The sequence below is a fragment of the Euprymna scolopes genome, chromosome 6 (genome assembly GCF_053919585.1).
Source record: "Euprymna scolopes isolate OS-2025 chromosome 6, ASM5391958v1, whole genome shotgun sequence".
Classification (NCBI taxonomy): Eukaryota; Metazoa; Mollusca; class Cephalopoda; order Sepiida; family Sepiolidae; genus Euprymna; species Euprymna scolopes.
In genome coordinates this window covers 154,055,087-154,081,338 of record NC_136487.1, presented here as the reverse complement: position 1 = coordinate 154,081,338, position 26,252 = coordinate 154,055,087, and the positions used below count along the sequence as shown (strand labels likewise).

The 26,252-nt window shown below is 34.2% G+C and overlaps 1 long non-coding RNA gene across 16 annotated transcripts in view; it reads right to left on the bottom strand.

Moving 5' to 3' along the window:
• Nucleotides 1–26,252, bottom strand: part of LOC145278061 (uncharacterized) — a 797,888-nt gene that overhangs the window by 49,122 nt on the left and 722,514 nt on the right. For 8 of the 16 annotated variants that reach the window (XR_013868289.1, XR_013868288.1, XR_013868287.1 and 5 more), the window contains one exon: nucleotides 16,687–19,994. This is a non-coding gene — a long non-coding RNA (uncharacterized LOC145278061). Of the gene's footprint in view, nucleotides 1–16,686; nucleotides 19,995–26,252 lie in introns of those variants that run through there. The other 8 variants (XR_013868283.1, XR_013868286.1, XR_013868285.1 and 5 more) reach the window with 2 other exon arrangements.

Genomic DNA, 26,252 nt, shown 5'->3' with positions numbered 1-26,252 from the left:
TGCGGAGCAAAAACTGCAAATAAATAAATAAAAACACAAACAATCTTGACTATGACACAGCATAGATTGTTTGATATTTCTAGTAAAACCCCTGAAGTTTTCATGGAATAAGCATATAGTTAATCAACAAATGTTTTAATAACGCTAATATTTTTTTTACTGAATAGCGCAAGAAATTTTTTTCAACGGCAAAAACAACAACACGCAGCAAATATGAGTTTATTAAGGTCCCTATGAAAATAGTGTCTATTGTATTTTAATTTTTAATATAGAACTGATCCAAATGAAGTAAATTAATAAGTACTAATATATACAGAAAGTAATATTGTGCTACATAGTTCAATACAACTAATAAAATCGCATTGATATGTCGTAAAACGAAACAGCCAACTAAATAAATAGTGCGTTTTCTTTTCGCACCTATTTATGCCCGTTTTATTTATTTATTTTTGCTTTCTCTTTCTTTTTGCCTGATTGTCTACCTGTCTTTCTCTGTCCACTTTTTTTTATCTCCCTCTGCGTGTTCCCCGCCTCCCCTTTTTGCCTCAACAAAGGCAGAGAGAGATGAACAGACATATTCGTTCTGTTCGCATCTCTCTGCATTTGTTTTTACGTCTATTTTGCTGTCTTTCTCTTCGACATCTCTTTCTTCTGCTCTGATTGCCTGCCCCTCGCTATCTCCATGTCTCTCTATCCAGCTGTCTGTCTGTCGGTGCCTCCCACCCTCTCAATGTCTTCTCTCTCTAACTCTCACGTCTACCCATTTTTACTTTTGTGTTAGCATAGTTCAATTTAAATTAACTTCCAATCCTTAAGTATGGAATCTTAAATTTGATAAATAACTTAACTTTATGACGTGATTGTTATGAACACATCCGGTGTCTTCTTTACAAGAATATGATTGGTTGCCCTTTTTTTTACATAGGGGTCACCACTTATGAAGGCCCGAGGACCACTCGAGGATAAGGGTTACTGAGTGTACAGTAATTAATGGGATAATATAGTAATCGTTAGTAGGGGAAATATGGTAAATTGGATTACTTAAGGGGACGGTTCATCAAGAATTTGTTTACGTTGGACTTGAAGACGACCAAATTGTAGTCAGTTGGAAAACAGGAAAACAGAACAGAGTACCGCAGGCGTGAAGTTCTAAAAAGAAGCTTTAGGCACAAATAAAGAGTGGGTAAAATTATAGTGCTTTCAGCTAAACTAGTGTTTTTCGTGAAAGTTTGGCAAGGGAGAAACCATAGATTAGAGCTCAGGCGAGCACTTTTATAGAAATAACGTCTCTTATGTGGGAAAGGGGTGCAGGGAAGAGACAGGGAATCCCCTACTAAGCTGCGAAGTTTATTTTGAACTCTGTCAAGGCAGGATAAGTTGCTTCTAGCAGCTCCTGCCCAGATGTGGCAAAAGTACTCCAATCTTTGACGTACTTGTCTCTTATATAGATAGAGAATTGCATCAGCAGTGAGATATCTTCTGAAGTGGTAGAAGGATCTCCCCATTTTTCCAGCGACCTTGGCAACAGACTTGATGTACGTGTTCCATTTCAGATCAGGAGTAAAGGTCAGGAGTAAAGGTCAGAAGCTTGTCAAATCATGGAGCCTTTCCAAGAGGAGAGTCATTCATTTCAATTGATGCCAGATGGAGATCAGAATGTTGATGATGTAAAGATAGAAGCTTGGTTTTAGATGCATGCACCTCTTCCTCCATTGTACCACATGCTCTAGATCAGAGGAGAGAAAATCAAAGAGATCTTGGTCGTTTACGTCCTTTTCTATGTTGCCTGAGCCATAAATATCGATTGGTGGAGTCGCTTAGGAGAGATGTCGAAAGGTACGTCAAAGCCTCATGTTAACGAATACAATCTCCAACCATGAACATTCGTTGAGTGCGGTAAGTTACTAGATTATTAGGGAAACCTTAGAAAAGACCCCTCAGCTACATCAAATGAATAAATCTCTTACACTGGACATATCATTTTTTTTTTACTTAACATCAGGCCGTATGCAATAAACAAAAAGACCAGCAACGGTTACAAAAAAAGTGTTTCATTGCTCCCAGTAGCATGAAGAAAGCGATTATCACAAAAACCATTCGTACCGCGATTTCGAGAATACTGTCATGTCCAAAACATCGTGCTATTAGACGCCGTAAGCGCAAAACATCCGATTATTATTTGTCGTATAACCATAATTAAATCAATTTCTATATAGCTAGGGTTCAGGCAATTATCTATATACCTATAAAGGTGAGTTTTTTTTTTATTCTCGCTCTGACATTGATATTAAAACCTACTTTTTCAACTTCAAAATTATTATAACGAACTTCGTAATATACTCAGTCATTACGAATTATTTAGGACGTCCAACAATATCAAAGCTGATGGAACAATAACATTCTACCTCCCTGAAGTAAATAAAGTCCAATGCATGACGGTTAATGAATTTGCATATTAATTTGAACAACGAGTGTTAATTACTTAGTCATTGTTCATGAGTACTTATTAGACGATTAGTTTCATTTTATTATTACGCTGTATTCTATTTATGCATAGTTTTATATTCTGCATAATTGCGTAGAATTTCAAATCAAAACGTTCCAGCACACGTATTTGTTTATTTTGCTAGTAAGTCATTATTTAAGCACGTCTGATGGAACGCAAGAGCGATTGTTGTCATTTTCTTTATTGATGCTTGGTGTATTTATAGTTCTATTTTTTATTATGGGTTTTATAAGGTGGATAGGGGCGAATTATCATTTTTTTTAATTTTAATTTTTTTTTATATTATATTTATTTAGTTATTGATTGTTAGTTGTTGAATACGGTTAGTATATGTGCCCCGATATTAAATGAGATTCGGTTAATAACGGGGCTGTAGTTTTTTAATTTGCATAGCTTCTAGTAGTTTTAGTCTTCATGTGCAATTGTTAAGGTATCGAATTTTAGTATTGTTAGTTAAGGTATTTCTAATGTCGGAAGATTGTAGGTTTTTATCATGGAAAGTTAGGTGTTTTGTGGCGCTGTTGTCTGCTAAATGGTAGGTTAATCGTCGGGAGAGTGTTGTCGTAGTGTTGCCTATGTATGTACACGTAGGCCACACCACGTTTGAGAAGAATATGATCGAAAAGCAACTTTTGGGCGCAATAATATACAACATGCCAGCCGAAATAAAAAAAAAAGACCGCTCGTCGAATTGAAGAGTTGGAAAGTAATCCAATAAAATTGGAAAAAGGAACAGTCGTGTTCAATCAGACGTGCCTAACACACACACACACACACAAACACACACATATATATATATATATATATATATATATATATATATATATATATATATATATATATATACACGTACTCTTATAAATTTGTTTTTTGTGTGTATATTTTTTGTATATATTTTGTTTTGTTTTTTTGTGTATTAATATTCATATTAAAACCGCTTTCTTCTACGTATTTAAAAAGAAATTCCAACATCATTATATATGCGCCGTGGAATTGCATTCACCTACAAATGATCTAGCTAATTTACATATTTCTTTAATCATTAATTTTAATTAATTACCTATTTCTTTTTTCCGTTTTCTTATGGGATGATCATCTTTAGTAAACAATTACGTGTAATAACAAGCGAAAATATTTTACCTATATCTCATCTTTGCAAAGTTTTTTTTAAAGATAATTTGTTTTCTTTTCCTTATAAGGGAAATGGTTTCCATAATGTTTTATTGTTAAAGTGTTTTTTATACAATACGTCTGGAGAAAGGCTGTTTTTGTGAAAATTTTCAAACAATATAATGTTTGAATTTGTCCGAATAATCTTGAAACAATTGTAACTAACGTTGAAATACACTATTTGTTGCTACCAATCCATTCTTTGATGTCTTGGTTTTTGTTAAAACTATATATATATATATATATATATATATATATATATATATATATATATATATATATATATATAACACTCTGTGTCTGAATTTGTTCGCTATGCACTACTAAATAGTTGGGCCGATTTTATTGAAATTTCACTCCAACGTACTTTATATGGTTGGCAGTGCTCTTAGATAGGCCTTGTAGCAGAATATGTTCGATAAGTATTGATAATCGATAATCGAAAAAATCCGTTGAAGAGCAGGTGCTTTTGACCAAAGTAAACATCTTATACCCTTAACACCATAAGTGCATGTGAAAAGTTTTATTACCCCACAAGCAGAAAACGCCGGCATATAAAATCAACAGTATGTTCTTTGGTATCACAGGGACGCTTTCAAAAAGTTTCGAGCACAATTGAACTATGATACTAGACTTTTGCATATTAAACTGTTATTCAAGCCATTATATAAAAATAATTTTATAACATCAACAGTAGGTTTTCTACAGTGCAATGTAGATTACAATGTATCGTGGACTAAGTCACTGCGGAGAGGCATGCAAATCTTCCTTATAGTACAACGTGGTGGTCCCCAACGAACAGGCAATTAATCGATTTGATTGGAAAATGGGTGATTTTACCGATCGAATAACAATAAAATGGGCGGGTGAAACGCTCGTTGATCCGCATTCAATCCAGGGCAACGCTGGGTCTTCCTGCTTGGCATTACATATTCTTTAAAAATTATTCTTAAGTCGAATCTTTTAATGTTAATACAACGTCAAAATCACGTGTCATTTGACTGGCGGGAAAAATTTAATTAGATTAAAAAATATTGCATCATCAAATGAATTAATTTCATATGTGATTGTATATTTAAATTTGCGATCTATAGATTTGCCTGAAGAGGGAATTCTTGCCGAATTTCGAAACCATTTTTGCGAATAGGGGATTGTCAATAATCCCGTTTAATTGAAAAGCAAATAATCTGGGGTTTTTTTTTTTTTGTTAATATAAATATTTAAAAGTGCGCCTATCAGTTTTGTCCCCAAGATCAAACAATATTAGTTTTTGTTTGAATAATTGAAGAACCGATAAAGTTAAACGTTTGATTCGTGATCCCCTTTCCTAAAGCTACTGTAAATTTCCACAAATTTGCACACTTTTGCGATTGCATTTCATTCCTTGCCTTTGCCTACAGTATTATCAACAATCATTCAATTAATTCGATCATATTTGATCCCAAGAAAACTATGGCTTGGCTTTTAAAGGGTATGAAAATGTCGCCACAATTAAGAAACCCCATACTATATTCCTTATTTTGGAATACATTTAACCCTATTTTACTCCAAACAAGGTGTAGTGCCATTTGGAACATATAGGACTACAATTTGGGATCGTGGAGAGTGGAGCAGCGAGATATTTGTTTACATTACATTTAAGCTTCTGCGAGTTAGTACAGTCAGTGAAGCTGGAAAGAGGGAGGAAATTCCAAAGTCCAAGAGAAGAAACTATTAGACAGAAGATTTTATAGCATCTGGGGACGCCAACAGCGAAGGGGTGGTATTTTGCTGCTTGTCGGATTAGTCGGCAGTACTACACGTCGAGCAGGCACTAGTGCTACGCGTTCATCGTATCACTCATATAAAAATCATATAAAAGTATATCACCATCATATAAAAGTACTTTTTAAACTGGAACAGGGATGAACCATTGCGGTGATGGGACAGAGGTTGGGGTTTCATTTTAAATATACACTGCAATAACTATAGGATTAAAATATCTTTAAGTCTCATTTTTATCTATCTGTGTTCCATGTATATATATATATATATATATATATATATATATATATATATATATATATATATATATATATATATATATAGAGAGAGAGAGAGAGAGAGAGAGAGAGAGAGAGAGAACGAACTTTGTGCGTGCGTGCGTGCGTGCTTGAGTTTTCTTTGGCTTCGGAAACAGTTGGGCCGATTTTTTTAAAATTTCACACAAAAGTACTTGATGTATCTCACAAATTTTAATAAGCATTGAAAATCGATGATCGAAAAATTCGATTAAAAAGGAAGCCCGATTTTGATCAAAGTAAACACTTTTATGGCGTCTAACATCATAAGTGCATTTGGAAAGTTTGATCACCGCACAAGCAGAAAGGCTCAGCCTATAAAATCAACTGTAGATTCTTATAAGAATTTGTTTGAAATGAATGTTTCTGTTTAGAGCACAACTGCTCAATGATACTTGCCTTTTCGCAATTAACTTTAATTTAAATTATTAGGTAAAAATAGTTTTAATTTAAATTATTAGGTAAAAATAGTTTTAATTTAAATTATTAGGTAAAAATAGTTTTAATTTAAATTATTAGGTAAAAATAGTTTTAATTTAAATTATTAAGTAAAAATAGTTTTAATTTAAATTATTAGGTAAAAATAGTTTTAATTTAAATTATTAGGTAAAAATAGTTTTAATTTAAATTATTAGGTAAAAATAGTTTTAATTTAAATTATTAGGTAAAAATAGTTTTAATTTAAATTATTAGGTAAAAATAGTTTTAATTTAAATTATTAGGTAAAAATAGTTTTAATTTAAATTATTAGGTAAAAATAGTTTTAATTTAAATTATTAGGTAAAAATAGTTTTATAAAATCAACAGTTGGTTCTTTGATAAGACGCGTTCGAAATAAGTGTTTAATTTTCGAGCAGATTTAAAGCACGATACTTGACTTTTGCATTTTGAACCTTAAGTGAAGACACTTACAGATAATTTGATAAAAGTCAACAGAAGATTCTCTACAGTGCAATGTAGACTACAAGGTGTGTGGAAAAAGTCACTGCAGGGAGGTATATGAAGCTTCTTCCAGTATACTTCGGAGGAGGGAGCCAAACTCAGGCAGGTAATATATCGATTTAATTAAAAAATGGCCGATTTCACCGTTTTCGATGACAATAAAACTATGGTAAGGTGGAAGGTTTGTTCGTCCTCATTCAATCCTGGGCAACGTCGGGTACCCTGTTTATCATCAATAATTCGCAACAAATAAAATACTCTGAGATTTTGCTATTTTTAATGAGTTTTATTACATTTGTTATTTTATTAATTTTAATTAATTTGATAGCGATATTTTTTGTTTTTGCTTTCATGACATCGTAGCATTATTTTAATTAAATTTATGACATTTTAATATTTTATTCCTTTTATGCCTTGCATTATTCAGAGTAGGCAATTTACTATTTTTATTTTAACTTTTATACTAGTAGGCTGCCCGACGTTGCAGGGTCGTAAAATAGGCGCAAATATATTTTAATTCATGCAGATGTCATATTTATTATAATAGAGACGATTTTGTATCGGTCATCATATTTTATCCAATATATAGATATCTGAAAAGTTTTTAAAAATCACTTGAGTGCCATCTGCTAGAATCGGAACACAACCATAGAGCTTTCCAACCTTTCGGTGCAGCGTGAACTAAGTCCATACGCATATAAAACTTAAAATATCGCTGTTAAAAATAGAGATGTATATTTGCGCATGCATAGAAATAACACGTTTAGTCGAATTACGCCTGGCAAGTTCCAACTTTTCCCCAATTTTGCAACTCTAGCTTTACGGGCTAAAAATAAAAATTGATTTGTATTTTGTTGTTAATTATTTTACATCGAAATTCTCAGTTTAGTAAAAGCCAAATTGTTTCAAGTACTTATGAAAGTTAATATATAAAGATTATTCTATTTTAAGGACTAAGCATTACGTAACATGCGACCGCAGTCGAGATTGAACTCGACTACACTAGGGTTGAAGAATAATTCAAACCATGTCCTTGTGGTGCTTTGCCGGGGCTATCAAGGATAGTTTTATCACGACGCCATCACTAGATAGGTTGCCCACTACGGCTTTACAGAGTCCCATCTCCCCTCAAGAGAAGGATAGACCGCGCCAGTTTCTCAACCTGGTATTTCACCTCGCGGTACATACAGCGCCTCGCCTTCGCAAATGATCATCCATCTGGTACTGGCCAGGCTCGACGTTGCTTAACTTCGGTGATCTGACGAGAACCGGTGTGTCAATATGATTATGACGTACAAGGGATATGATTTAGACTATTCAACGTTTTTTTTTTTTAACTCACGAACACGAGATAAGGGAACGGAGCTCGGAGTTACTTTAAGTAAGGGGTTACTCCTCTCCTCCACACTACAAAATTGGGTTTGTAGTGAAATACTTTTGAAGTTTTAACAAAAGAGCTACAATAATATCAGGGCGCCTCCATTTACGCTGAACATCCACAGAATGTCAACATCTATATGTTACATATGAATGTTCACTGTTGAATTTCCACAGGTCCCGCTAGTTAAATAACAATTAAATAAAGAAAATATTAATTTTTTTTTTTTAATGTACGTAGAAGTTCATTTTATTTAACAGTCTTAAATATTAAATCGGCCATATATTTTTCCATCATTGCTAATATACGATTGTAGACGTTCACAAAAGTTTTTAATAAGTCGATAAATGATTTCGGGTGGAATAGGAACAATTTCAGATCAAATAGATCGTTTTAAGTCTTCAAATATCTTTTCGCTTTAAATATCGTCAAATAAAAAAGATCGCAGAGGTTTAGATCAGGCGATCTTGTGGAGCAATCAATATCGCCACACAAATAAATCAAATTATTCGGGAACATTTCCTTTATAAAATGCATAAATACAAATATAAATGTACTTTGTATGCAATGGCGTTCTATATACATTTAAAAAATAAAATATTTTCTTTTATTTAATTTTTATTTAAAAATTTTTCCTATAAAGGTGCGAGATCATATTGGGATACCCTGAACACGGTGGAACGATAAAATTGTCGCCATAGAAAAGGCGACATGATTTCAATTCCGTTTAATGAAAACCGTTTTTTTCTTTCATTTTGTTGTTGACCATCTACTAGTTGGCTAGTTGTGTATGAATCCCAAGAGCGATAGGTCCCTTCTATCATGTCAGAAAATGACAATGTTCAACGAACGAGATCGGAGATGCGCCACTGTACAAGTCCTGCTCTTCACCGATCCAAGTAATTGCAACAGGACCATAGCCAGCACTTTCAAAATGCATAGCTCGATTGACCCGAACAACAGGGACGTGCCCAGGGTAATGAAAACAAAGCTTCCGGCCAAGGTTACGGTCTTTGGTGAGATTTCAGGTGAGGACCACATCATGCCAATCCACATCTTCGAAGTCGGCTTGAAAGTCAACACCAAAGTGTACCTGGATGTGCTGAAGAGTGTGGTGATCCCCTGGTGCAATCAGCTGGCCGCTGGCAGACCTTGCGTGTGACAGCAGGACTCGGCGCCTGCCCACAAGTCCAAATAGACCCAGGCTTAGCTGCAGAATGGGTGTTACGACTTTGTACCCTTCTCCTCCTGTCCCTCTCCTCCACCAACCACAACCTGTTGGACTGCTTCGTTTGTTCGCCCGTCGAGAACATCACCAACATGACCTCCCACAACATTAAATCCAACCTGATCGCTGCCATCCGCCGAGCTCCCGCTGGCGCTTGTAGAAAAGGCATGCTCCCAGTTCCGGACCCGTAACGAGGTGTTGATTTAGGCTGAAGGCGGCTACATTAAATAGATGTCAGCTCTACTATATAAGCGAGTTACCTGAATTGATTTTTTCGATAAAAGTTTTTAAATAAATCTGTTTTCTTTTGGGTGACAATTGTATTGTTCTACCCTGTAATAGCCAACGAATGGTGGTGGGGGAGGTATTCCGGTTGTACTCAGCTACGGTTGATCTATGAATAAGCAGCTATGTATTATAACAGTATAGTCAATCACAAATTCTTATGCATTTTTTAAGTGTTCTTTTCTTCCAGTTCGTTTGACTTGTGGTTTTTATCAAGTCATTGTTTCTGTAGCTTATGATACAGCTTTCTATTCTAGTAGCTACTTTACAAAAAAAAAAAAAAAAAAAAAATGCAAGCTTGTGAAACTTATTTTCTGCTGACTGTTTTCCTCCTACCTATAGCATTAGTCTTTTCAAGATTAAGCGTAGTGGGAATATCTTTGCGGTAATCATCGTTCGTTCTTGTTAGCGTTTTACATTAAGTGGATTCAGTCTTTATCAGTCATAAAACATTAAATGCTTTTCGAAATTTGGATAGAAGCTTTTCAAATTCGTTATTTCCATGGCAAGTGCTCGTCTAAGCTCCAATCTCTGGTTCCCCCTCGTCAATCTTTCACGAAAAACACCCGTCTAGCTGAAACCACTGTCAATAAGTTTCCCCACTCTTTATCTGTGCCTAAATCAAAACGTAGATTCCATGAACAAAGTTTCTTTCTTAGAAGTGCACGCCTGTGGAACTCCCTTCCGTTTGCCTGATTCCCGCCTGACTACAACTTGGATGTCTTCAAGTCCAACATAAACAAATTCCGTATAAACCGCCCCCTTAAGTAAAACACTTTATCACATCTCCATTACTACCGATTACTATGATACTATCCCATTGATTACTGTATACGCAATAACCCTTGTCCCCGAGTGGCTTCCGGGCCTTGATAAGTGGTAACTACCATGCATAATAGAAAAAAAGAACGTGTTTGGAGGACACCTGTTTCTATGAATAGACTTATATGTTAGCAAATACTGAATCATGCGAACTTGTATTGTTACTAGTGATGGGATGATTCCAATATTTTCCCAATTCCGATACAATTACCGATTCTGTACCAATTTTCTGATCTCAATTCTTTATAAATCTATAAATATTTAACAATAGTGTTGTTATTCATTCTCGATTGGCGTAAAAACACGCGTTAAATGTGCAGCTATTTTCTCAAGCGTAAGAATAGACTTGTGGGAGATGACCTATCGTTTTAAGTTTTACTGGTTGTTTAAAATAAAATAAAAAGATATTTAATATTTCACCATTGCTACCAGCAGAAAGTTTTGCTTTAAATAATATCAATTTATAAAGACACTTAAAAGAATCGTTTTTGGCATCGGAAAATAGGCAAAAAAATGTCCAATTCCGATACCCCTAAAATTTCCGATTTTTCCGATCGTCGACTTTCATATCAAGATGTCAGTGTTAAAGGGCGTAAAATACCGCATGCTTTCAGTAACACTACCACTAGCTTGTCTGATCTATTATCTGCTTCCTCTGTTCCCGCTCGTTTGATTCGTTGGTCTAGTGGTCTCTATTAATCGGCTGTTTTAATATTTCATTATATTACTCCTATTCGAGTAAATTCTTTGGTTGGTTTTTGTTTTACGGCATATCAACCCTTTTCAGGTTATTTAATGCCGAATCCAGTGATTTTGAAGAAAAGTTTTTGATAGAATATATTTGTTTTTGTTTTTTTTTCAAGTCGGTTTTTATTTAACCCATAGTCGGGACCTTAACAGGTACTACCACTCCGGGTCAGAGTGGACCTGGGAGCAATGGCAATTAAGGAGTTGCTCCACACTCCCCAAAGCCCGCAAGCTGGGGCTTCACCATCGGATACAGTTTAAGTTTAAGGTCATATTCAAGACCAGTAAATTCTTTCCAAGATCTTCAAACTCGTAGAGCTCTCATCTTTTAATGTCTTGGCCCTACCTATAACGCTGTTTTTGTTTTTCAAAACTAAAGCCAACAAGCAGCTTTTTTTTTGTTTTGTTTTTTGATAATCATCGTTCTTGTTATATTCATCTTTGGCTGTCCGTTGTACTTTCTCTCAAAAAGTACTGGGCCGATCTAGCTGAAATGTCATATAGATTTTTATGATAATGTGCAGCGAACTAAGTATAATGTTCTCCATTAGATACACAATAGAGATTAATAGGAATCAATTTTTTAGAAAACTACTGACACCTGAAAGTATCCTATACCTCTATAAGGCCACCATTCGCCCATGTATGGAGTATTGTTGTCACATTTGGGCTGGTGCATCTACCACTAGTCTCTCGCTCCTAGACAAGTTTCAAAAGCGAGTCGCCAATCTGATAGGCCCTGAACTGAAACGTTGCATCCCTCTGCCTGTTCTACAAGTATTTTAATGGTGAATTCTCTGACGAACTGCAGAAACTTGTGCCCCCACGACGTAGACACCCTCGACAAACCCGACAGGCAGCTAAATCCCACCCCCACACAGTAGAGATTCCTGGATGTAAAAGATCTTTCTACTCCAGTAGTTTCTTCCCCAGAACCGCTAGACTCTGGAATTCCATTCCAGGTCGCTGCTTCCCTAACTGTACTGACATGCAGAAGTTCAAGTGTAACGTGAACCGACATCTTGCTTCCAAAATCCCAACATAGTGCCCCAGCAGTTGCTGCCCCTGATAGTAGCCCCCTACACCAAAGTGGCAATGTGCTTTGTTTGAGGTGAAAATGTAATAAAAAAAAATAGGCATTAGTCATCAAAATAACACATTTACTCTAGAAATGTTCTCGAAATTACTACTTCTAGCTAAAACTTTGTATAGACATTGCTATACAGTACAGCAAACAAAGTGTTATAATATCCGTTCAGTGTAAAGTTAGTGATTAATAGGGATTATTTACCACAATACCGCATTTACTCTAAAAGTTTGACACGATGCACTAATTCTAGGACAACGGGCTATAATTTCGTAAATATCTACTATTATATAAAGGCTACTGATACGGCATAATCACGTTGACACACCGATTTCCGTTGGATCACCGAAATTAAGCAACGTTGAACCTGGTCAGTACTTAATGGGTGACCATTTGAGACTTCTAGGTGCTGTATGTGCTCTCCGCCTATCTCGGCATTGTTTCCAGTCGTCCTGGACTTCTTCTTGCCACTGGACCTAAACAGTGCCGATTCAGGAGAGATGTGGTTAGGGATTGCGCAACCCTTGCCTCACAATTACACACGCTACAGGAGATATCCTTTGCCTTTCGATACTGAACGGGGGCATTGATAAAGGCCACTGTGTGTGTGAGAGTTCTTTCCTCATAGGCTCAGCCGTTTCAGAACCTATCTTTTGCAGATTCGAAACAAAGGTCATTTATATTTCTGGTGGTGTTTTAGATGTGTTTTGTACAGAAATTCATTGAAAATCGAAAAAAATCCAATGTTAAAAATAGTTTTTCGTCTCTCATAGATTAAAAAAATTATTACCGGGGAACATTTTACGGTGTAACGTAAAATATTACCCTGTAAAAATTCTTTTTTATCTATAAAAGAAGAAAAAAGATCGTCAAACCCAAATATCAGCTGACATATAAATAACACAGACAGAATTTGATGAACGACATTATTATTATTATTATTATTATTATTATTATTATTATTATTTATTTATTTGCAATTTAGTCCACCTATATATATATATATATATGTACATATATATATATATATATATATATATATATATATATTATTTTCACATATCTGTTTTGGAAAGGTCACTAAACTCTATGGCGGTATTAATTCCTTGATATGAGAAGGTGCTCCGGAATGACGAAAAATACGACACCAAATGAAATTACATCTGGTAATTACTCCTGGGGCGAAAACAACTAATAGTCTACTTTGTGATTAATTCAAACGTGGGACGCTATTATTATTTTCTGCTTTTGATCGAGTTTTTCATCTTCTAATCAGGCCCTTCACGATATTTCCCTAAGGTCCACAAAAAGAAACATTGCTGCATATGAATCTATACAAATAGAATAACTGTCTGCGATAGGGTCAGAAAACTAAGTGGATGAATTTGAAACACTCTTGCCATGCAAGATGGACTATAATCCAGGTAGGGTTATAACCCTTTTGTTGTACTTGCGTGGTCACTGCTTATCAAGACCCGAATACCACTCAAGGATAATAGATAATGACTGAGGGATAGGCGATGAGACGAAAGCTTGATAATTAATAATTGTGGAACTTGGAAAGGCTTTAATTATTTAAGAGAACGACTCACTAAAAACTTATTTACATTAGACTTTAAAACGACGATTATATTCAGCTGGGAAGTAGTTCCATGGTATTGTGTTCCACAGACGGACAGTTCAAGGAAAATAACTTTGCTCATAATTTTTTTGTTTATTTTTATGTACAGATATGAAGGAAAATCGTTGATCGTGTTTTAGCCAGACAAGAAGTTGTTGCGAAAGTTTTAACGGGGGCGGTATTGATTGGGGCTCAGTCGAGCACTTACAATATAAAAAATCGCTTGAGTAGAGACAGCTTTACAACGTCCCTACTGTGAGAAAGAGGGAGTAGGAGGGTGAAAAGGTCCTCACTCACTAAATTTCGAAAACGGGTTTTGTATCCTTTCAAGGCAGGAAAGGGTACTTTTAGCAGCTCCCCGCCAGATGTAACAACAGTACCCCTGTTGCATAAGAAGGGATGTCTCCTTCTCATGCAAGTAAGAAGGCAGACTAAATAAGTGAAAATGATATTAGGAAATGGCTAGGATCGAACCCTGTAGGCAAGCGTTAAAAGATAATAGTTAAATTAAAATCCTAGGAATGCAGTCGATTGTTAATTCTTTTAGAAATAATTAAATATTATTCATGTCAGTTAAGAGAATGGACAATGAGAGTCTATAGATAATGATTAAAAATAGATTAAGTATTGAACAATTAATATTGGGAATTCTTTGTTTGCTAAAATATGTTTCGACAGACATATGTAAAAATACACATGAAAATTTAGTCACGTTGGTTAACAGCACAGATCCCATCTTAAGACATGTCTCTTTTACAAGTTCTTGTCTCTTTTAAAGGTGGCAGAGTTCACAATAGACTTCATAGCCTAGTAAAGGGTGTCTTTTTCTCATCCCTGTAACCTCTTTCTCACAGAAGAGATGTTGCGAGCCTGACTCTGCTTTATCGTTATTTCATGGCAAGTGCTCGTTTTAGCTCCAATCTATGCCTCCCAGCCTGACTTTCACGAAAAACATTCGTCTAGCTGACACAACTCTCAATAATTTCTCCTACTCTTTATCTGCGCCTAAACCTTAACGTAGATTCCATGAACAAAACTTTCATAGAACTGCACGCCTGTGGAACTGTTCCGGTTTCCTGCTTTCCAACTGACTACATTATGGTAGTCTTCAAGTCCAAAGTGTATAAGTTCTTGATGAGCCATCTCCTTACGTAATCAAATTTACCGAATTTCCACTGCTAACGATTACTACGACATTTTTTCATTGATTAATGTACGCTGATTAACCCTTACTCTCGAGTGGCTTCCGGGCTTTAATAAGTGGTGTCTCCTTTGTAAAAAATAAATAAATAAATAAACAAAAACGATTGCGTCGGAAATGAGATATGTGCTGAAGCAATAGAAGGATCTAACATTCTTTTCAGTGATTTTAGCAACAGATCTCGGTATTACATTTCAGGTCAGGAGTTATGATCAATTCCAGAATTTAATTCTGATGACGTGAGCAATTAATGCCAATTAGGGGCCAATTGAGGTTTTCAGCGTTATAAAAAAGAAACTTATACAGGATCATTTAGAAATCTGAGAGGTCTGTTTGCATTTAGGTTTGCTTGATTCTGCCTTCCGAATCGCATTTTTGTTTAATGGGGGTCACCGATTATCAATGCTCAAAGGCCACTCGAGGATAAGGGTTAATAGGTATACATTAGTCATTGTGATTTTAGCGTAGTAAACATTAGTGGGAATTTTGTAACTTGGATTACTTAGGGGGATGGTTCAATAAGAACTTGTTTACGTTGGACTTGAAGACAATCAGATTGTAGTCAGCTGGAAAGCAGGCAAACGGAATAGAGTTCCACGGGCGTGCAGTTATAAGAAAGAAGCCCTGTTCATGGATCTACATTTAGGTTTAGGCACAGATAAAGAGTGTGGGAAATTGTTGATAGTGGTTTTGGCGAGACGAGTGTTTTTCGTGAAAGTCTGGCGAGGGGCGACCAGAGATCGATGTTCAGATGAGCACCTGTCATGAAAATAACGATAAAGCAGGGACAGGCTCGCTACATCTCTTCTGTGGGAAAGGGGTTGCAGAGAAGAGAAAAAGGTATTCCCTACTAAGCTATGAAGTCTATTTTGAACTCTGTCAAGACAGGATAAGCTGCTTCTAGCAGCTCCTGCCCAGATGTGGCAACAGTACTCCATCGTTAACCGAATCTGGCTTTTATATAGGTAGAGAATTGGATCAGGAGTGAGATATCTACTGCAGGTGTAGAAGGATCCGACCATATGTCTACCGACTTTGGCAATTGATTTGATATACGTGTTCCATTTCAGATCGGGAGTAAAGATCAAGCCCAGAAGCTTGTCCAAACATGAAGCCTAAACTACAACTTGTAATACACGTTGACAGTGATCATTTAAAGAAAGGCCTCCTCTTTCTTTCTGTTGTTGTAAACGGCCTTCTATATCGCACAGCAATTCTTTTTATTAATATACAGTGTAGTGAGGAAGTTTTACATCTATATATTAATAACGTAGTACCTTTAGTACGTGTGTCACGGTTTCCAGATTATTAATTATTCCATCGGGAGATACTATTTATTAAAAATGAAGATAGGGCTATGACAAGAGAATATTCTTTTCATTATTTTTACTTTCGAGTATACATCCGTTAATATCTTATGTTTTTAGATAGAGTGATGTGGCTTCCAATTGTTTAACTGTGTAAGATATATACTCGAGAATCAAAACAATGAAAATAATATTCTCTTTTCATATTCCGAGTGATAACATACTAATAACCTTAACTTGCTATATAGAGTTACTAATTTAATGTTCGTAGCATGTTATCTGATAACATTTGTTTTAATAAATAGGATCTCCCGATCATCGAAGACGCAATGTAAAAAAAAAAATTAAAATTAAAAAATGATGTCGATTTCGGGCCGTACGTAAAACTAAAATATACCTTAATCTTCTGGCTAGGATCTAAGTGTAGTATCTGTTCTGTCTAAAGATGAGCTAATGGCATCTTGGAGTTTCTGTTCGTGTCGGGCTTGTCCATACAATGGAAATATGTTAAAGACTCCTATAAGAATATTGGATATAAACCGTAATAACCAGATATACTGGTCCTAGATATGACCTTAAACTATATCCGATGGTGAAGCCCCAGCTTGCGGGCATTGGGGAGTGTGGAACCACCCTTTAATTGCCATTGCTCCCAGGCACACTCTAACCCGGAGTGGTAGTACCTGTTAGGGTCCCAACTATGGGTTAAATAGAAACCGACTTGGAAAAAACACATTTTCTATTAAAATGTTCAAAATTACTGGATTCGGCATTAAATAACCTGAAAAGGGTTGATATGCCGTAAAAAAAAAAAACAACCAACTAACCAGATATACTCTTAAACTACATTAACCAGATTACTTAGATAAAGTATTACAGTTTTAACAAAGGGGCTACCATACTATCGTGAGGGTCTCTATTCACGCTGAGCGTCACAGAATGGCTAACCGTAATGTATTACATATGGAAGATCTGCTGTGGAATTTCCACAGGCGCCACTAGTATGTAATGAAAATTTTAAACAAAATCGAATATTTTCTTACGAATTATGAATAATTATCAGACATTTTGGTACAAATAATTCATCGATTATTAAGGTTCAAAAGATACGCGAGGATAAGGGCTAATACATTTGTCAGGTGGACGGTAAAAATACCTGATGATTACAGACATGGGTAAAACTGGGCAGAGTTTTTTTTTTCATAGGACAGCGTAAAAAATTTGTAAACATTAGACTTGAAAACGATCATGTAGTCAGCTGGGAAGCAGCTTTGTGCATTGAACAGGCGGATAGTTCTTGGAAAAAAATCAAAATTTATGGAGGTTTCATTTAACTTCTGTTACACAGATGAAAAAAAGTATTTAAAGCGGTTGTAGCTAGACGAGTTTATTGTTAATGTCTTGCAGTGGGAACCAAAGATTGGAGCTCAGTCGAACACCTACTGTGAAAAATATAACCGATATATTAGAAGAAAGTCACTAGCAACGTATTTTCTGTAAGAAAGAGACTTTAGGGAAGGGAAGAGAACACCCCACTGGATTTCGATGCCTATTTTAATTTCATAGTATGTAGCTTTAATGAATTTTAACCATTTGGCATGCCAGATGCAGTTTATTTTATAAAATCTTGCCACATTTGTAATCTAATGGCATAATTTTTTTTGACAGACCTAAAATAATAAAACACTATTTTTATATAAAACACATTGAAATAAAACTAGAAAAAGTTTCATTTTCATTTTTTTATCATTTTTTTTAGATTAAACGTACGACATTCCACGTCACAAAATATAGCCGCCATATTGTTGTTTAAATTTTGTCTTTTTAAGGTTTAACAGATGACCTTTTTAAGCCCAAATTTAGCCCTTTTGAAATCAGTTTCATAGAACCAGGATTGTTGATTCGAATGTCGTATATTTAATCTCATAAAAAAATTATTAAAAATACTAAAATTGAAACCTTTTTCTGGTTTTATATCAGTTTGTCGGTCTAATGTAAAGTGTTTTATATATAAATAGTTTTTTTTTATGATTTTATGTCTGCCAAATAATTTACGCCACTAAACTACAAACTTGCCTTAATCTGTTTTATATATAAATAGTTTTTTTTATGATTTTATGTCTGCCAAATAATTTACGCCACTAAACTACAAACTTGCCTTAATCTGTTTCTAGGACGTTTTTTTTTTTTTTTTTTTTTTGTAACTTTGTAGGTTTGTTCGAGTTTCCATTAGTTTGGTTCTGCCAACTGGGTTGCAATTTTAACAACAACATTCGATACTCACTGATAGCGGCCATTTTGAAAAAGGTTTCATTTAACTTTCTAATGCTCTAAACTGTCTTTTAAATCGTAAAAAACACCGCTTAAAGATTTATTAATACTAGCAGGACCTGTGGAAATCCCACGGAATGAGAAATATTTTTCAATCAACAAATGTTTTTCTTTTTTTTTTTTTTTTTTTTTTACTCACGTTTAACCAAACAAGTCATATCGCCACTTGGTCATAAGGGATTACTATTTAGAACCATACCTAGGAAAGTTTAACAATGTCCTGCATATCAGTATACTTAGGGAAGCTGGTAGCAGGTAGGGAATTCAAAAGTCTAGCTATTCGAGAGAAGAAACTATTAGAGAAGGAATCTTTCTCGAATTTAGCCGCAAAGTGAAAGAGTCTGATGTTGCTAAACGGGTTTGTTGGGGATATGCACGCCGAGGGGGCACAAGTGCAATTAGTTCATCAGAACACATTCCATTGAAATACTTGTAAAACAGACACATGGATGTAACATTACGGCGATGGGCTAGGTGTTGGAGCTTAGTTGACCAAGCGGTTTTGATGAACCTGATATTTTTCTGGATAGCACAAAAAATCAGGGCTTTTATTTTTTGACAGAAAAACTAATAACATGCAGCAAATATGAGTTCATTAACACAAACGAAACAAATTAATAAGCATAATAAATACTTAGAAAGTAATATTGTGCTACATAGTTCAATGCAAACAATAAAATCATATTGTAGGAGACAATTTAATTAACTCTTTCAGTCTACTAGCCTAGCAAGACAATGTTTTTTCCACCCTATTTCTTTTGAGTGATTTTTAGGCAAAGTTTCTTTCTTCAGTGAAGAAGAACAGCTCTACATGGAAATTACTACGAGTTCCCTTTGCACATCATTACAACAATAATCATATTATATTCGAAAACGAGGCTAAATACAAAGGGAGGCCACTCTTATATAATTTGGCTATTTTTAAGTAATTTTTATTCGAAAATTGTATTTAGCCGCTTGAAAACCAAATTTAGAAAATGTGGCGTTTTTTACAGAAGTTAAAAAAAGAAGCCAAATTTGACTTGACAATTTTCGAATGCCAACGGCTTCAAAAAAGAGAAAATTCGAAAATTTTGACTTTAAAAAGCTAAGCAATCCTAGGTAAGAATGTGAGTGGTCTCCCTTCATCATGATAATATATAATCAAAGAGGGTTGATGGGTGATTAGGTTAACACTCTTAGCAATAATAAAAATATGTAAAAAGATAATTTTACCTGGAAAACTTCCATTTTTGTTTCATTTGCTCCAGTACAAAACACCGACGAAAAGGATTGATATGGTATCCAAATTAATAGGGTCGACTGGGTCCTGCAAAGTGAGAAAAATTATCAGAGATATAGGCATAGCCACTAACACACACACACACACATGTAGACACACACACACACACATATATATATATATAATTTAATTTAATTATTATAGCAAAAAATAATTATGTATATATATATTATATATATATATATATATATATATATATATATATATAAAATATTGGAAAATTATATATAAGGAAAATAAAGAATATATATTCAGAAAAGGTACCCGAAGCATACACGTTAAGATGGTATTTATTTGCTCCCCCACTGAGCAACTTAGGCACAAGGCCGTTTTTAATGTGAGGTAAAAACCAGCTCCCCTAAAAGTAGGCAAAAAGGGGGCACTCTGGTTACCAAAAATAATAATTGTCCCAGTATAGAGGGTTTCCCCTCCATTGACTGGTACAAATTATCTTACGTGCAGCATCTGCCGGAACAGATACTACACTTTGATCTTGACCCGAAGGCCAATGAAGCATACACGTTAAGATAAGTTCAAAACATTCACACAAAAAAATAAATAAATAAATAAAATTAAAATAATAGTGTGTCGCTGTATAGAAAAGAAACAACAGGAAGCAGAAGTCATTCGAACGTTTGTCTGAGTGAAGCCTGGGGATTGGATAATAAAACATTAACCCCTGATAGGAGAAAGAATGAATCTGATTGGTTTACTAGCTAAACTAAACACCAAGTGTATATATGTGCACGTGATATTTCCATAACTTATAGCCATGGAAGCTTTTCAACCTTTCTCTAATTATCAAAAAAAAAAAAAAAATTATTATCCCATATCCTCCGTTGGAAAACTATTTGTTAGTAAGCCAATTACTCTTGCATTCACACAAGTTTTAATATTATTTTAAGGAACCGTTGGTTGTTTTCCGTATAAAATGTTTTGGGGGATTTAAAACATAAAATGATTAATCATGGCTCCAAGGCAGTGTTGACTAAACACCGATGTCTTTAAAAACGAACGAACAAAACATCCCGATTATATATAAGTTGAGCTTATTTCTCGCTTGGACATTGTTAATAGTAACTTTTTTTCATTTTTTTTCATTAATTAATTATCCACCTTTTACTAGATGATTGGTTTTATTTCGATATTCGCTGAGTTGTTTATGCATAGTTTCAACATTATGACAAATTCTGCAGAATTTACTATTAAAAAGTTCTAGCCGACGGACATGTTTATATATCTTTCTTCGTTTCTTTCTCTCTCACAAATATTTATTATATTAGAGATTTTGTATGCGTGTACGAAATGTCTCTACCAAACACCTTTCTGAATATTTGGTCTACAGTATCCAAATTTGATATACAGGGTATTTTGACCTCGAGAACACTTTTGGTGTGGGTTTTAGCATTAAAAATATACTTGTTATATATATCCTTCAAGATAAAACGAGTATACCAACCGACGTAACATATCTACCTTTCTATATCCGGTATACAGCTATATATTTTTTTTTTATTACATTTTCACCCCAAACAAGGCAAATTGCCACTTTGGTGTAGGGGGCTACTATCAGGGGCAACAACTACTGGGGTACTATGTAAGGATTTGGGCAGCAAGGTGTCGGTTCACGTTACACTTGAACTTCTGCACGTCAGTACTGTTGGGGAAGCAGGGACCTGGAATGGAATTCCAGAGTCTAGCGGTTCTGGGGAAGAAACTATTGGAGTAAAAAGATCTTTTACATCTAGGGATCTCTACAGTGTGGGGGTGGGATTTAGCAGCCTGTCGGGTTTGTCGAGGGTGCTCACGTCGTGGGGGCACAAGTGATTGCAGTTCGTCAGAGCATTCACCACTAAAATACTTGTAGAAAAGGCAGAGGGATGCAACATTTCGTCGATGGGACAGAGGCTGAAGCTTAGATGCCAGTTCAGGGCCTATCAGGTTTGCGACTCTCTTTTGAACCTTGTCAAGGAGCGAGAGACTAATAGCAGATGCACCAGCCCAGATGTGGCAGCAATACTCCATACATGGGCGAATGGTTGCCTTATAGAGGTACAGGATACTTTCGGGTGTTAGTATTTAATAACTGACTTTTATTATATATTAGATTACAAACAGGTGGTTTATAAGGATATAGTTAGAGGAAGAAAGAGAAAATATACTTAGAGCAATTAAGCTACACAGAAATGTGCAAGGTATTTCTTGGGTAGCGTAGAGAAACTCGTAACCTCTATGCATTTTTCTTTTCAAACGAATTTTATATTAATTATTAGTCGTGAATTAAACCCTATTTTATAAGATCCTGAATGATAAACATACCCATGTCAATTAAAAATATGAGTATATTACCTGAAATACTAACAAACACTGTTCGTCTGTATAATTTTGTTGTTGTTTTATGTTTGAAGAAAAAAATGTCAATTTTCGAAACTCCATTGAATAAAGAAATTAATTATTTCCATCTTGATATTGTTAGTGCAGGAAATTGTTGCACATTATGACTCATGCCATATATATAGACTAGCAGGGAGACCCGACATTGCCCGGATTGAATGAGGATTAACGAATGTTTCACCCTCGAATATTTTATTGTCATTGAAATTAGTGAAATCGACCATTTTTCAATCAAATTGACTAATTGCCTGCTCCAGTTGCGAGCCCACCGTGACGCACCCCCCCAAAAAAAACTTCATACCTTCCCGCAGCGACTTAATTCACAATACATTGTAGTCTACATTGCACTGTAGAGAACCTACTATTGATGTTGCAAAATTTTTTTTGAATTGTCTTGAATTAAAATGTTAAATTCAAAAATCAAGTATCACTGTTCAGTTGTGCTCCAAGCAGTCCAAAGACACGCATTCGATACGTTATTGCAATTTAAAGAGTAGAATCGTGAAAACTGGAATTCTAGATAACGCTATATGTGTGCCAGCAGCGGGAGAAGGAGAGTGAATATATAATTTAATTACAAATGCCAAAATTACTATTTGTAATAAACCACATATTTGTAGAATAAAATATTTTTCTGGGATTAATCGTAATTAAAATTTCATCGCCTCTAAACTCTGTACACCCCTCTCTCTCTCTCTCTCTCTCTATATATATATATATATATATATATATATATATATATATATATATATGTATATATATATGTATATGTGTATATATATGTATATATGTATATATGTATATATATGTATATATATATATATGTATATGTGTATATATATGTATATATATGTATATATGTATATATATATGTATATATATGTATATATATACGTATATATATACATATATATGTATATATATATGTATATATATGTATATATGTATATATATATGTATATATATGTATATATGTATATATATACGTATATATATATGTATATATATGTATATATGTATATATATACGTATATATATATGTATACGTATATATATGTATATATATATATATATATATATATATATTACTGTGGAAACTTTTTTTCCAATTATATTTCACCTTTTTTATACCAATCCTTTAATTCATGAAGCTAAATGTAATTACATAACACGCAAATGAATGAGAAAAATTACAAAATTGCAATTAAATGAATGATTCTGCGCTGCGAAACAGATACTGTAAAGAATTTTGTATGTACTTTAAAGAATAAATTGAAAGATTTTCAACATCTTGATATTTGGAATATATATATATACTAGCAGTTCAACCCGGCTTTGCTCGGGCCCTATGTACTGCTAATAACTTTATGTGCATGTATATATATATATATATATATATAAGTTTGACTCATGTCCAGCCAACCTACATCTAAAATTTCATGTGTTAAGACCCCAAAATTGGCGGAGGAGTTTGGTAGAGTCTACAGAGGTCAACTCCTTCAACTGTGACACCTTGGCAGCCAAATTTTTGCCCAAAAACTGACTTAAAAGCATGCTGCATGTCTGAATACCCTTTATATAAAATTTCAAATGTTTAGACCCAAAATTGGCTGAATAGTTTGCTAGAGACCACAAATGTCAAATTTTCGGCCAAAAATCGATTAAAATGCTTGGCCTATGTCTGAATACACTTCATGTAAAATTTCAAATGTTTAAACCAAAAATTGGCTGAGTAAATTGGTAGAGACCGCAGAGGTCATTTTTTTTTAAGTTTAGCCCCAATTTTGACCTCTTAACATTTATTGTTTTGGGCTCAAATCAAATTAAAATGTTTGATTCATGCGCAAGTAACTTACATCTAAAATTTCAAGTATTTAGACTCAGAATTGGCGGAGAAGTTTGGTAGAGCTTTCAAAGGCCAAATCCTTGAATTTTAACCCCTTGACAACCAAATTTCTGGCAGAAACCCGATTAAAATGATTATCCCAAATATCACTACCCCTTATGTCAAATCTTGACTCTGTAAACTGAAAATTGACAAAGTAGTTTTGTAGGGAAATGGACACACACAGACACACAGACACAGACAATTTCATTTCATATATATATATATATATATATATATATAATGTGTGTATGTGTGTGTGTATGTAATAGATAGTGTCTAAATGAGCAAAGCCTCAATAAAATATATTTAAAGGTGCTGTGCTCAGAGTATTGCAGTTATGATAAGCTCAATAGGTGTAATTGCATAGAGCTATATAAATAGAAAGGGAAAAAGATTAATAATTGTGAAATTATAAATCAAGTGTTCAGAAACATAATAAAATCAAATTTCTATGTACGATCGTTTCGGATACGATATACTTGCATTCATTCGACATTTACAAATAAAACCATTAAGGAATAAGTAAAGTATTTCTGGATATCGTCTCCTCATCAGCATAAATGAAGGGGAAGGGGGAGAACACACCAAATGTTAACCAGATTATTGAAGTAAATATAGTTTGTGAACCTCGAATAAAAGATTAAAAAAAATAAATTTTAGTGCAATTTATTACTTTTATTTATATGATTAATATTCGATATGTGTCTACGTGATACAATTAAACTTTTGTGAAATGATTTTTCATGGGTTGAATAGTAAAAGAAGGAAAATAGTAGAAAAATAATAATTTTACATTTTTTTATTTAAAACTTGGATAGGATTTTTATGAGGGAGAAATTAACTATAAGTATGAAAAGCTGTTTTTTTGTTTTGTTTTGTTTCTTTTTTTAGAATTTTTTGATATAAGATTTAAACCAAAATAAGAAAAATGTTTATAAAATAGGTTATAAAATAAGTACCTTTCAAAAAAAATTTTTTAATTATTTGTCTTAATGTTCTTAGAGTAATGGAGGTCAAACAACAGGGTATCACTATGTCATATTTTGCGGGTTTTTTTTTTTTTTTTGCTAGATTTCTGAATCTTTCTTAGTGTTTTTGACTGATTCTGATAATTTCATCTGGTTTCGTATGGTCGTTTGTTTAGTTTCCGTATTTTTTGTGAGCTGATATGGCTATGTTATATGTTATTACAATTTCTTTTTGTTTATAATTATTGTTTATGATTTTGTTTTCACTAAATTTATTTCATTGTCCTTTAGTGTTTTAGTAATTTATTTGCATTTTAAATCCTGGATTTTGTGGGGTTTTTTAATCGAATATTGATTTGTTGGATTTTTTGGTTGGTTGTTTTTGTTTTACGGCATATCAACCCTTTTCAGGTTATTTAATGCCGAATCCAGTGATTTTGAAGAACAATTTTTTCATAGAGTATTTGTTTTTTGTTTTTTTTGTTTGTTAAGTCGGTTTCTATTTAACCCATAGTTGGGACCCTAACAGATACTACCAATCCGGATCAGAGTGAACTTGGGAGCAATGCCAATTACAGGGTGGCTCCACGCAAGCTGGGTCCTCACCATTGGATATAGTTAAAGGTCATATCCAGGACCTGATTTGTTGGAAGATAATTTTCAGATTCTTAAAGACATATTAGAAACTATTGGTTTTCATATAGATTTTGCGTGGTTTAATTCGTTATTCGTTAGTACAGATTGATTGGGTTTATGATAAGGCTCAAAAGTTGAGTTGTTTAAGTTTAATGTTATGTCCAAGTTTATTTGGGTCGATTTGTATGGCAAGCACTAGTTTTTTAAGAGTCTGTGTAGTAACTTTATTGCTCTTTCGTATTTTCTAACCGTGGAGTTAATTATGAAGAGCGTATTGTCCTTGTAGAGCCCCCCTAATAAGAATTAGCAGTGGAGTCTTTTATGAATCTCATTTACGAGGGAAAAGCCCACTAGATCAGTAAACTGTGTTGAGTCGGTCGATCCCATAAATATATTGAC